This window comes from Protopterus annectens, chromosome 10.part0 (genome assembly GCF_019279795.1).
Source record: "Protopterus annectens isolate FY-2018-M chromosome 10.part0, PAN1.0, whole genome shotgun sequence".
Taxonomy (NCBI): Eukaryota; Metazoa; Chordata; order Ceratodontiformes; family Protopteridae; genus Protopterus; species Protopterus annectens.
The window spans coordinates 181,485,924-181,500,168 of NC_056744.1; positions in this window are offsets into that span (position 1 = coordinate 181,485,924).

Below are 14,245 nucleotides of genomic sequence, written 5' to 3' on the forward strand. Positions count from 1 at the left end.
GTCAACATATGCACACATGACACATCACCTGGTACACCGTGTCTGCCTTGCCACCTGCTATTGTGACCACCCTGTGATGACATTATGCGGCCCACATGGGCGTGGACATGTGATGGCTCAATGGTGAATTAACCGTCCAGGTGTGTGTCTAGCCAGGTGTCCAGTAGCCAGTGGTCTGCATGCAGGGATAGTCTACATTGGCCTACTCTGTCACTGGGACTGTTGACTATGGTCATACTGTTGTTATGCAGGCATGTGCTGTTTGTCCAGTCTGATAGTCGTGTTGAACCACACTACCGTGGCACACATGTCGTGTGGACATCTGGCTAAGGTGTGCAGCCCACATGTACATCTTCACATGCTATGCTGCCTGTGCAGCGGTGTCACATGTCTGTCTCTGGCAGGGCTGTCACAGGTAGGCACAGCATGCAGTGATGTGTGACAATGCTTACACCCTCCACTGTGCTGTACACTAGCACTGCACACACAGTACAGCACACATGTCATTTATCTACAGTGCCTGGGACCTGCCTCCATGCCCTACGGCACACCTGCCAGTCAGATTGTACACAGATCATACCTCCCAGGCACATACCTGGACTGCAACACACACGGTGGGTGGTTCCCACACCACACCGTGATTTACACACATACTGTATTTTCCCATGACACATTGCATCATAGGTAGTCCATGTTCAGATACCCATGTTTGTGGCCACTCGCACATTGTGACCGCGACAGTGAAGACACTGTACACCACAGGTTACATGCCAGTCGGGTTGGCATGCTGTACATTGCACCTAGGACAGTTGCTACTGCTATGTATTGCCAGCAACCGCCCTTCCTAGTATGGACTCCCACGTGCCCACACATGCTTGGCCATGCAGTGCGCATAGCTGGGTGACACATTACCGACACATACCATACCTACACTACCCTCAGCATGCACCAAACCTCCATGTGTCTGTATGCTGGGCCTACACACCTCCCCTCTGTTTGCTGAACATCCATGCTTACCATCCCTGCTAGCCACACCCTAAGCACACAACCATAGCAGCATGCATGGTACATACACACTACAGCCGGTATTACTGACATCCACTGACAGAGGTAGTTGAGGGCATGTCACCCGTCCGATGGACAGTCTATGTGCCTATGCCAACAGTGATCACAGTGCACTTCTGCTACATTTACACACTGGTAGGGACCATGCTATTCCACACTGAGACATGGTGGTGCTGGCATTTTCACAGGCATACAGTGGTATTCCTGTTCCATGCACACGTGCTGTATGGGCACATGTGCAGGCTGTTGCCGCAGTAGTTTTGTTCACCTGTGTGTTGTGTGTCACTTGACAGTCATGGTGTGTCCTGCTGGTGCATGACATACTCCACAGCTAGCTACCTACACATGACTGCCAGACATTGCAGTGTGGGCCCTCACGCTGTGTGGTGGTATGTCTCTGCTGTTTGACTACATCCACATTCAATGCAGCATACCACGGTCATGCAGGCATTGTCGACACAGATGTTGCTGGCATCCTGCCTGCCAATGGGGTACCTACCAACAATACACACTCTCACTCACTACAGGGTTCCAATCCTTGGCTGGACATTGTATTAACCCTGTGGACACATACATAGTACTGGCATGCACATGTTATGTCTGGGAACACAGTCCCAATGTCACCTCCAACCGGCGTGGTTGTTGTATCCGCCAACCTGGCTGTTACATGTCTCTGCAGCAGCACCGTCAGTGACTGCTAGCCCATTCATGTCGTTGTGCACCCTGACCACCACACTACCACATCTATCACACTACACATGGATGGTACTGCATTGCACGTATGGGGCTGCATCTCTACACCCATGACTGGGCCATTCAGTATGGCACTGGGCCACATCTTGACATACATGCTTCACACACTCATTGACTACCTGCATGCCTTTCCTGGCACCCTTGTTGGGCTTCTGTGCCACAGCACACCACATCCCATGCTGGCCACCTGTCATATTATTGCATGGGTGGTTGGGGTGGTACAGAGGTATCACATCAGACATGATCCGCTCTTTGCCCTTCAGCACCATTCCACTTTATGCTATTGACAGTGTACACATCCAGCATCACATCGTACCCTATGTATCGGCATGTTCGCCATGTGCCTTCTGTACAGTTCACACAGTGGTGCAGGCATATCATGCTAACTACAACATTTCAGGGGCGTGTGGCATTGCCGTTCCTCAGACATGTGGCCCCTCATGCTCAGTATTTGCATCGTACACTACCTGCTGTCACACAGTACTGTACATGCCTACATATACCACTTCTACATACCTGGCAGCATTCTAGCTCATCCTACTCATGTTGCTGACACCCATACAGGTGTCAGTGTGGCAGATATATCATGTAGATATCATTGCATCAGTTACATCACACATAGTGCATACACATCACCTTTGCATACTGACGGTCATGCGGTGTGTATCACATGGATACTGTCCTATACAGGCATATCACGTTGTACATGGTTGATGTACACACACATAGCCCACATGGTGCTGTGGTTGCCATATTACACCATAAGCGTGGGTACACATGTGCAGGACTACACATTTCTGGACCGTATGTCTAGCTGATACCTTGGGTGCCCTTGTACCTGTGCCATACACACATGTACCGCGGGCCGTGTTACAATAACACATGTGTGGTGTACCTTACACAATGGATACAACGTTACATGTCTCAGTATAGTCATGCTGTGCTCTCTACCCAGCTCAGACAGTTTACATATGCAAATGACAGTCATGTAACACATCTGTGCTCACCTGCATGCCACTAACACAGGGGTGTAATGTACTCTGCCATGGGCCATGTTCTCCACAGTACTGATGCATGTAGTACTCCTACATGGCGTTTGCAGTGGGCAGGGGGGGAGGAGCAGTCCTGCATGTGTGCACACATGCCACATTGCTCAGCCTGGGCGTCTGTGTGACATCCACAGACTGGACACACACCATGCTGTGGGACATAGGTCCTGTGCACATCCCACAGGGGCACACTGTGTCACTAGTCATGTGATAGCTGCCTTGCTGGTAGGGTGACACAGACCCATGGTACCACCACAGCGGACGTACTGTATAGACATGACAGTTGACATCCAGTTCTGCCGTTCAGTGGACACTACCATGGGGGGGGGTGTCAGTACTGTGTACATTGCACATGTGTTTACACACGGCCCTGCTGGACATCATTGTGGCACACATTGCACCTGCTATGGAGCGTTTGGACATGGTCACTTGCTGTTACCTCCATTTCGGGTACCTATTCTGCTACTACATTGTCCCATATGTGCAGGCCATACATATCTTGTGTATGTATATAACATTAGGCCATCGCTCCATCATGCATGCTATGCCTGTGATACTGTCTATGATTTGTGAACATATCCATCATGCCAGCTTTGCATTACACATAATTGACATAGTCGCCCCTACTGCGTGGGATAGGTGCCCGTCGTGCGCACATTCCGTATGACATCGCCGGTATATGCCCATGCACATGTGTGCTGTGACACTATACATAAATGTCCTATCCGGTGCTGTGGCACTTCAGTGTTGGATATCCACTGCCAGCATCGGCGTGGGTGGTGGCATTGTTCTGTGTTTGCAACCCCTATGGCAGACCTGGGGTAGGGTTACCACCTGTGCCACTTTGCAAGGGACAGTCCCTCCTTGGGCAGTTGTGTCCTGACAAAATGTATCACAAATGGCAAATGTCCTGAGATTGTGGGACATCACTATATCCCATTCTTATGTAAGAGTTGCATAACATACTTATTTATGTATGTACATTCCTAACTGTTACAAGACACACAATAAGCAACTGAACTGCTACAAGACTACACTTTTCTTTATGCAAAAGAGTAGAGTTCTAACCTTTGTACTGACCATGGGTATGTGTCCACCTGTAACATCTGAAGTGTGTCCCGGCGATTTCCCACTTTGGCCTTTTGAAAGGGTGGCAAGCGGACCTGGGGTTATCCGGGTGTTTACATGTTGTCCACTGCTGTGCACACGTTGTCCACAGTTGTTGGTATGCTGCAGCGTTTTAGCATTACATATCAACCTTAGCCTCTCTCTGCCTGATGGACAGGTATCTTTACCTACACACACCGTTCACATACTGTACAGATTCGTCATACGTATCGTGCGTTACACACCAGTACATGTCGTGGGTTCGACATACCTTTCCGGCCTTTTGTTCTGAGTTCGTCTCTATTCCCTTGTTTCTCTTGTTTCTCTTTCTCTATTTGTATTAGTTCGGTATGAACATACGGTTTGAATATCCAGGGAGTCTTCCTTATATTCGTAATGCGCCTGAGGCATGTGGGTTAATCAGGCCAATAGCTGTTCCTCGGTGTGTACTTATGCGCATATCAGCGGTGATCCCCCTTCCTTTCGTTCGTTATGCGTCGGCACTAGGCCATGGTTCTTTCCTCGTGTGGCCGTTGGTTATTTGCAATACCTTCGTGAGGATGTTATGTATTGTATCATGTTTGTGTGACTGCATCCGCTATGTGTGGTGTCGGGTACATTTCGCTGTGGTGTTAGCCGTGGATTGTGTGTGTTGGGTATGGTATTGTGTTCGACATGTGGGTCCCCGTGTCCTGGCGGCGTCTGTCGATGGCGTTGTGCATTCAGATGTGTTACATGGCTGTTATTTTCCTGTACATAGCGAATGCATGGATGCATCAGCCGCTGCTAGTGTTTCCCAGGAGCTTGTTGTGGGTATGCGCTGTCATTCACTGCCTGTATGTGTTTGCTACGGTTTTAGCTGTTATCCCTTTGATATGTGCAATGGGGTATATCTGCGGATGTGGGTGGCCAGTGCGGGGTGTGAGTCTTGCATTTATACATACCAGATATGCTTGTGTGTGTGCTCCATCCCTGCTTGGGGAGCTGGGGGTTACCTGTCTGTTGTTCGGGAATGTTTGTTTTGTTGATGTCGTCTGCTGTCGGTATCGCCTGCATGTGTGCTTCCTGCACGTATTCCTCCTTCACATCGGTTATATATCTGCGGATGTTCGTCCGTGCCTACTATCCATTGGCATTTTGTCGCTGATACTTACGGTGATTGTGGTCCTCTACTTGGGGCGGACTGTATGCTAACGGTAGCCTCCTATTCGTGTGCCGCTTGCTTACGTCACGGTCGTGGAACACACCGCGGTATTTACCGGACCGTAAGTGTTCACGATCGGTGCTGGGATAGCACATTCGTATTTTCGCCGTACATGCCTGATGCTGTGTAACGTTGCCCGGCGGACCGTGTGGAGTCTACGTTATGGCCGCCATACCTACGGTCATGGTTTGTACATCGTCCTTTGCATCTCCTGTTTGCTATGGCCCTGTGGTACACTTTGGGACATTTGCGCTTTGCATCATTTTACGTCGCCACGTGCATAGCCACTGAGGAGATGTCAGTACTACTTTGTGGGTACTGCTGTACATCGCCTATGGTTCCTGTACTGTATGCCTCGCCTGTTATTACACTCCGCCTGTGACATGTCATCTACATACACAGTTTACACTGGCACACACATTATACACACACAGCGGAACACCGACAACCTCACCTCACACATACACATATTGCCGCCATGGCTGTCAACCTTCTATTTCCAGAGTGGGAACACACACAGTAGTAATGTGAAACAAATGGGCATAATGTGGAACACATAGTAATGGCATAGTGACAACTTCAGCTAAGTAGGTCATAGGTTGATTATAATATGCTGATTTACTTACAGTGAAGAACCTTTACTGACTTACTATGAGTACATTCTATTTACCAGGATGTCATTTATATACATTCCTAACAATGGATGTTTGAGAGACATTTTCAATGTGGAACTTGGAGGAACTGCGAGGAACATGAACTGTTTTACACCCCAAATGAGGTCGTTCCTCATAATGTCGTACACTTCACTGGTATGCTTTCCGCTTCGCACCGACGGTTGAACACAATACCTCGTTGGCGCGCTCGCGGTGGCGGCGTGTATCTCCGCACTCATATCCTATGGATATGACACGCTTTATATGTAGGGTTGCCACCTTTTCAAATGGCCAAAGTGGGACATTTGTAGTAGAAACGTCAGATTTTGCATGCCAACACATACCCACGGCCAGTACAAAGGACAGCGATTCACTTTTTTGACGGAATACAAAGCTGTAGCATTACAGTTGCTTATTCTGTTTATTATCATATTTAGATGTTTCTTCTACAAAATAACTGTTTTCTGCAACTAATAAAGTAATTATGGGAAATGGTTTTGTCCTACAATCTCAGGACATTTGCCATTTTGTCAATGTTTTGCAGGACACAACTGCCCAAGGTGGACTGTCCCTCTGGCGTGGGACAGGTGGTGACCCTACACATATCCCGTTACTGTACCGTGGACTGGTGACCATCCCGACACGCGGATATGTATTGATGCAGGTTAACATTTCCATGGCAGGATGATCGGGTTGTCGGTCACTATGTTTAATATGTGGTGATTTCGCGTCTTACTTATCTGTGAACTTGCATCCCTGGGTTCCATATTACCCTGTTGTACTTTCTATCTGTGTATGCGTACATATATTTCTACATGTGTACTGATATGTATTTCCGTATCTGTGTATGCACATGCGTACATGTGTGGTCGACTTGCGGCGATAGTGGCAGCATATGGCTACGCCGTGTGCTGTTGAACGGCGTGCGTTGAGGTGTTGGCGTTCCATGCTCTGCTGGCTATTGGGTGTGCAGTGTTTGGCGGTGCCTTTGTTGGAGTCACACATCGTCCGCACATACGGTACACATTACGGGCGGACATGTTTGTGTGGCGTCCATTTTACTGTGTGTGCAGGTCAGGAGGTGTCAGTCCATGGGGCCTACACTGTCAAAGTATGTGCTATCGTTCCCTCTTTGCCAGGGCGTAGGCATATTGGATGCGCCTCTGTCTACCTACTGGGGCTGGCTCAGTGTGTCCGTGGCGCCGCGCCCTGTGCCTGTGCTTGCCCTGGCAGTTGTGGCGGGCTTGGTGGCCCTCCGGCATTATGTCCCTGCAGCAGCTGTTTCCGCAGAATCATATTGTGTAGCATACAACATACTATGAATATGTGGGCACTTGTGCCTGGAGAGTACTGCAAGGCTCCACGGATGTATCCAAGCACCGGAACCGTGATTTCAACATCGAACACACGCTCTATGATTATTCTCGTTTGTGCGTGTGCCTCATTATAAGCGTTCTTGCATGTGTGTGTGTGCATTTCTGATGGGTGTCATCAACCACGGCTCCAGTGCGTAGCCAGCATCCCCACAAGGTGACCTTGTGTGATGTCCCCACTGGCGAATACCTGATACAGCTGTGAGGCATGCCAGATATGGGAGTCGTGGTAGCTTCCAGGGCTGCCAGCACACACATCCATGATAATGCCCTGCGCATTGCACACGACCTGGCAATTGATGGAGCGGTATCCCTTGCGGTTTATGTAGCGTCTACCCTGCTCCCCAGGTGGTGACTTGATTTCTATGTGCGTACAGTCTATCGCACCCAGGACCTCCGGGTATTGTGCCACCCGGTGGAAGCGGCGCATATTGCTAGCCAACTCCTCCTGAGATGTGGGGAACTTTATGTGCTCATGGGCATGTGGTAACATGGCATCCAGGAACTGGTGTAGTACCCTGGATGCTGATGCCTGTGAGATGCCCATTATGTCCCCGGTGGGCCTTTGAAAGGTACCTGTAGCCAGTATTCGCAAGCTCACACATACCTTTGTGTCCACTGGGATGGGCTCCCCTCTGTTGTCTCTTGTTCTCAGGCGGCCGGCACAGCTCCACTATTTGCTGTAACGTGTCCCTGTCCACCCTGTAGCGCTCTACTATCTCCAGGTCTCGCAGCCCTGGTAGGTCACCCTTGGTCTGAACACTCTCCTTCTCCTGTGAGGCCTACGGTAGTTGTCGGCACCACCCTCCGCAACTCTGTCTGTCTCTGCCACATACCTATGCATCACGGCCACGGCGGCACCCAGCATATACATGTTAAAAGTTCCCGTCTGTTTACACCCTACGGTGCGGCGTTTGAAATCGCGCTGTGTGTTGTGCGCATTCACATTTATTACTGTTGTGCTGTATACCGGTGAAGTCATTGGGTGTGTCTGTGCGGCCGTATCCATGGATTATTTCCGTGGTTTTACGCTTGCAGCTGCAGCGGTACTGCCTGTAGTGTTACATTACAGTTGCCTGCATTGCCTTCGCCTGGCATCTTACATTACTGCATCCTGCAGGCACATGGCATATGATGCATTTTATCTGCAGCCGCTGTTATGCTACCTCTGTACTTGGCTGTGCTATTTCGGTTCTTTGCTCTTTGCATTTCTACTACATCCCCTACTATCTTTGCACTCATATGCCTCCCCTTTCCCGTTCTGCAGGAGTCTGCATGCAGACTTATCAGCTGCCGGCGTTTGCCCTTCCTGCATTGATTGGTGTTAATTGCTCGTTACGGATCCATTTACACTGCTTCCGCATTTCCTCGTATTCTCCGCATTACCTTCCTATATCCCTGGTTGTTGCCGGTGAGGCCGTCACATGACTGGTTTAGGGAGCGTAGTCATCCTCGTGCACATGCATTTGTGCAGCGCATTCTGTACTCTCAGCGCATCTATTTCCTAACACGCCAGTCCTGATGCTGTGATGTGCATTGTACAGCCCAGATTTGCTGTCCTCAATATCCTTCCTCCTACAGTGGCACACCCTCTGTGGTTGACATGTATCTCGTGTAAGCCACTCCTCGGTGTAGTACCGCTCGCCGTTTGCTCCATCCTTACGCTGGCGCCCGTTTTGCGATTCACTATTATCTGCCTCATTTGCATGGAATTGACTACTAATACCTGGTTACGGCGCGGACACCGCCACCACTCCTTGACAACCATTGCGCTGGGGTTGCAGCTTTACATACATACTATGGTGTGTGGTGGCTGTGCAGCTGATTTGTGTTCTACTGCTCTTTTCGGACATTGTCATATTATTTCATTGCTTTACAACTTCTGTGCACATATCCGGGGTCTGCTGTTCTTTCTACGTCGTGCCATTTATGTCATTTTTACATTTTGTGCATATTTTCTTTGGACATTCTCGGTGCCTTTCCACATTGGCATATTGCACCTATATGATACCTGACTTTGACAGCCTTCCGTTACTCCTCCGGTATGTTTGGGTAAATGTAAACCGTTTTTTGGTTTACATTGCCGTATACTACCTTCGCCTGCGCCGCCGTGGATCGCTATTTGCCCTCATTTCCATGCTCCAATACCGCACACAGTCTCTTTTGCATACCTCGCCGGGGGCGGGGCGGTCGGCGCCGCCCGGTAGTGCACGTGGAATTCATTCATACCTGAATCGCTAAGCAGCCATATTTGGCATTATAACGCCGACGCTATGCTGGCGCCTGGCGCAAGGTTCATGAATCCCGGGGATAATCTTTTTCTAATTGAAGAAAATATTACAATGTTATTCAGTTAATTGTGAAATAACATCAAAGTAGAATACTTGAGGTTATAATTCCCTTGTTCGTTACATTGGTTAACCATGTCTTGGAATACAACACTGACGTCTTCATATTCTTCTATTCATAAGAAGCAGTTAGAGAAAAATGCAAAGGTCTTTTACAAAAAAAAAAGACACCGAGTCCAATATTTTTCTCTTACAGAGTTTAGATTAAATTATTTGGCATGATATTTCACCTCACACTATATAATACAATGTGTCCTATATTTACCTTGTAATTTTTTGTGATTTTTAAATACTTTAATCTATATGTATGTTTTGTTCAGTCCTTGGTATCAATACTAGCTCAACAGGCTTAAAAATCAGGTCAACAGTACAAAGAGGAGCAACAGTTGCTACTCAGAACTTTCCTCAGTTTAGAAACTATCTACCTTATTATGTATACATTGCATATTTTTAGATATATATATATATATATATATATATAAATATATATATATATATATATATATATATATATATATATATATATATATATATATATATATATATATATATGTATATATATATATATATATATATGGGTTCACTTCAATTCACTGAACTTTCAATTCACTGACTTTCATTTCACTGACACCATTTCACTGAAATTCATTTCACTGAAACTTCATTTCACTGAAAGTTCATTTCACTGACAACTATTACTAGCAATAAAATGGAATATTCCCCCTTCCCCACTGTAGTGTGACCCTGGTGTTAGAATATATAGTTAGGGGGGTGTGGGGGGCGCAGCCCCCCACTTACTTTTCTTTTAGTAAGCAATATTATATCAAAACGTAAGAATATGATATGACATGAAGTGGGGCTGCCCCACCCCCTAACTATATATTCTAACTCCAGGGTCGCACTACAGTGGGGAAGGGGGCATATACCAAATACTTTCTAATAATACTTGTCAGTGAAATGAACTTTCAGTGAAATGAAGTTTCAGTGAAATGAATTTCAATGAAATGGTGTCAGTGAAATGACAGTCAGTGAATTGAAAGTTCAGTGAATTGAAGTGAACCCATATATATATATATACCTAGCAGATAGGTTCAGTGCAAAATTCACCCCCCTCTCACCCCCAAACGGGCCCATAACCATACCAGAAGAATGTAGAGCCCCTAAAGTTACAGACACTCAGGTTAAAACAGCCCTCTCCAAAGCCAAAAACACAGCATCAATGGGACAGGACGGTGTTCCAGGCTGCTTCCTACATAAGCTCAAAGACGAACTAACCCCTCACCTAAACACACTATTCAAACTCAGCCTCTCCACAGGCTACGTGCCCATGGAGTGGAACACAGCAATGGTTATTCCACTCCACAAAGGTGGAGCCACAACAGACCCCATAAACTATCGCCCTATAAGCCTGACTAGCTTGGTCTGCAAGGCTATGGAGCGCATCATCATGGAACTCATTAACAGAGACATTGGGAACCTCCAAACACTGGACCCTACCCAGTTCGGCTTTGTTAAGGGCAGATCATGCCTCCTAAACCTGGTGGACTTCTTTGAGACAGTTACCAAGGCTATAGATGAGGGAAAGGTGGTACACACAGCATACCTAGACCTTGCAAATGCCTTCGACACCATTCCCCATTCTGATATTATAGACAAGCTCACCAGCCTCTCATGATGAGAGTTGCAGGAGGTAGGTCTGACTCTAAACTGGTTACAAGTGGCGTTCCCCAGGGCTCAGTCCTAGGACCCCTCCTGTTCGGCATATACTTCTCAGAGGTACAGCCAAGCCCAGGATGACTATGGCTGACCAAGTTTGCAGACAACTGCAAACTAGGGGCTATAATTGACTCTCCGGCTGATACAGACATCCTCCAAAAGGGTCTCACTGAGACGGATACCTGGTGTCAAAATCATGGCCTCAAGCTAAATGCCAAAATGTGCATGGTCATCCCCTTTGGAAAAAAACAAAGTACACACAAACTATCACATAGGTGGTAGCCCCCTAAATACGGAAAATGTAATAAGGGATCTGGGGACCCAAGTAGATAGTAATCTCTCCTTTGATAATCACATTGCCAAAGTGGTTAGAAAATCCTTCTATGTGGCCCACCTAATCACAAAAGAGTTTGCATACAGATCAAAAGAGGTCATTGTGCCCCTGTATTCATCACTCATCAGACCCATCATAGAGTACAATGCCCTATTTGGGATGTACCTTACAAGACACCTGCAACAGCTGGAAAGACCACAGAAGTACCTCACCAAGAGGATCACTGGCCTCAAACAGATGCCCTATGCAGCTCGACTGAAGAAACTCCAGCTGTACTCGGTTGAGTACCACCTACTCCGAGGTGATCTCTGCCTGACATACAAGGCCATGTCCAACCCAGAATTGATGGACATTCTCCACCTAAAGAAAACCTTATCCCCTCAAGCCACATGCTCTAGGGATCTAAACCTCACCACAACAATAAATAGGACGTGCTGGAGGGATAGATTCCTGTCCCAGAGACTTCACATGCTTTGGAACAAGATTCCAATCTACATTAGGCAGAGCTCCTCGCTAACACTCTTCAAGAAAAAAGAGTGGATGGGAAACAGAAAGTTTACACCGGGGATCACTTCAGTGGCTCTGCTGGACAGAGGCATAGGGAAGTAATCTAAGGGGGTGGCGAAAGTCAACACATTCTGGCTATGCTTATAAATGCCTTCGTTTTTTTTTCCCAATATTTTATTAAGATTATTATTTATTTGAAACTTCAATATCAATCACAGACTTCATCAACCATGTAAGAAGTATTTAACAGACAGATAATCTCTTTAACACATAAAAAAGGGTAACATAGAAACTATGTATAAAAAAGTGTTATATGCCTTGAATAGTTTGATATGCTTTAATCTGTAAAAAGTAAATTATAACTTAGATCCTTAATGCCTTATCTTTTCAAAGCTAGTTTAACGTGCGGTTATTTGAAGATACTGAATTTACTGTAGTATATGGTCAAGGAGTGTACCTCAGAAATGTAAATAGTAGGAGCATTTGCTGTGGTTATAAATTATTAACTTGTGAGTTGTTATATATTTGATTGCTATTGTTTAAAGCAATCCCATGACATCTTTGATCTATTAAGCCAGTTTTGTGTTACAAATAATTTCATCAATGAGAAAAGGGTAATCAAAACATGTATTTTTTCTTCTTTAAACCGATGGGAGGGATGTGTAAAACTGCAAATTCCCAAGACACAGTGGTTTTCTCATAACCCATTTCTCTAGCCTGACTTTACCTACAATTCCACATATTTCAACACACAGACCTCCTTGTAAAAAACAATTTTTGCATAAACAAGGACACTGTAATAACATGTTACATTAATTATATTTAAACAGAATAAATAACCATAAGTCAAATACTACGTAGATAAAAAAATGAAGCCACTTAGAATATGCAAGAGCAAATCAGCTTTAATGATATTTTTTGCATAGAATGTAGTTTCAATATATGCCAGCTTTTGTACTAAATCTTCCTTATAAAAATAGGAAGTACACTGTAAGCTCTTCGTCGAGTAGCAACAGGGCCCAGGACTTCCCACAGCCATAAAGGACATAAAACCAGCACAGCCAGTACCTCAGGTACATGGACCATTAGTTTTATACCTAGAAACTCTTGTTTATTTACAGTTATTTTTTAGCAAGTTATAACCTTCACCTTCTCCTGTATGGCCACTGGAACTTAGTGTAATATTTTTGTTCTTACCCCTGGCGATCAACCTTCACTCAGGGGTGTTATTGAAAACATTGATGAAGGCTTGTTTAGCTTCCTTGGGAGAAATAAATGAGTATTTATAAATGAGTATTTAACTCCTTCATTTTGGAATATTAAAGTAAAAGGGTATCTAATTTGGAATTTAATTCTTGTTGAAATCAGGAATGCACAAAATGGTGACAATTTTTGTCTATCTTGTTTAATTTGGTAGGGTACGCCCTGGGCAAAGGTAATTTTATTTCCATTCCATATTATTGTTCTTTTCTGTTTTGCTGCTGCTAAAATTCTAAAGGCATCTGATATAGATATGCCTTGGTTTTTCCTGCTTTTATGAAGCTATAAGTATGCAATGTGCTGTCTCTATAATAGGTTCATAGGTTCATAGGTAGGTACTAGGCTATCGGCCCGAGGGCCTACGTAAGCCTAGCCAACAAGGTTCCCTGGCTTACGCCACCCAAGAAAGTTATTTTCTTGTGCCATTGTCGAGCAGAAACACAGACGTGATCCCCGGGGTGTATTTCTTATTTCCTGATCTGATCTGATCTGATTGGCCTCTACCTGTTCTTCCAAAAGACAGCCTATGATCTGGTGCAGAGCCACCATGAATTTTGATTGTTCATACTTTCAAGGCATCACTTATCAAAATATTATTTCTTCTGCTCCTTGCCTCCAGGTCTAAATTTTTTTGTTGTATTTCCATAATAGTTTTACTGTTAGAATAAGGAGCTTCTTGTAACTGATTAATTTTTATTTCATATTCTAATGTTTTAGCTTCTTTTTTTCTAACCTGTCAGCTGTTAAGTTTATTGTTTTGCCAAAGGTTTGTTGTTGGTTTGAAAATTGTTGCGTCACCATTTGTAGTGGTTGTAACACCATTTTGAACTGCTCTATATCAGGAAAATGGTCTGTTTTTGGTTTGTTTGTACCCTT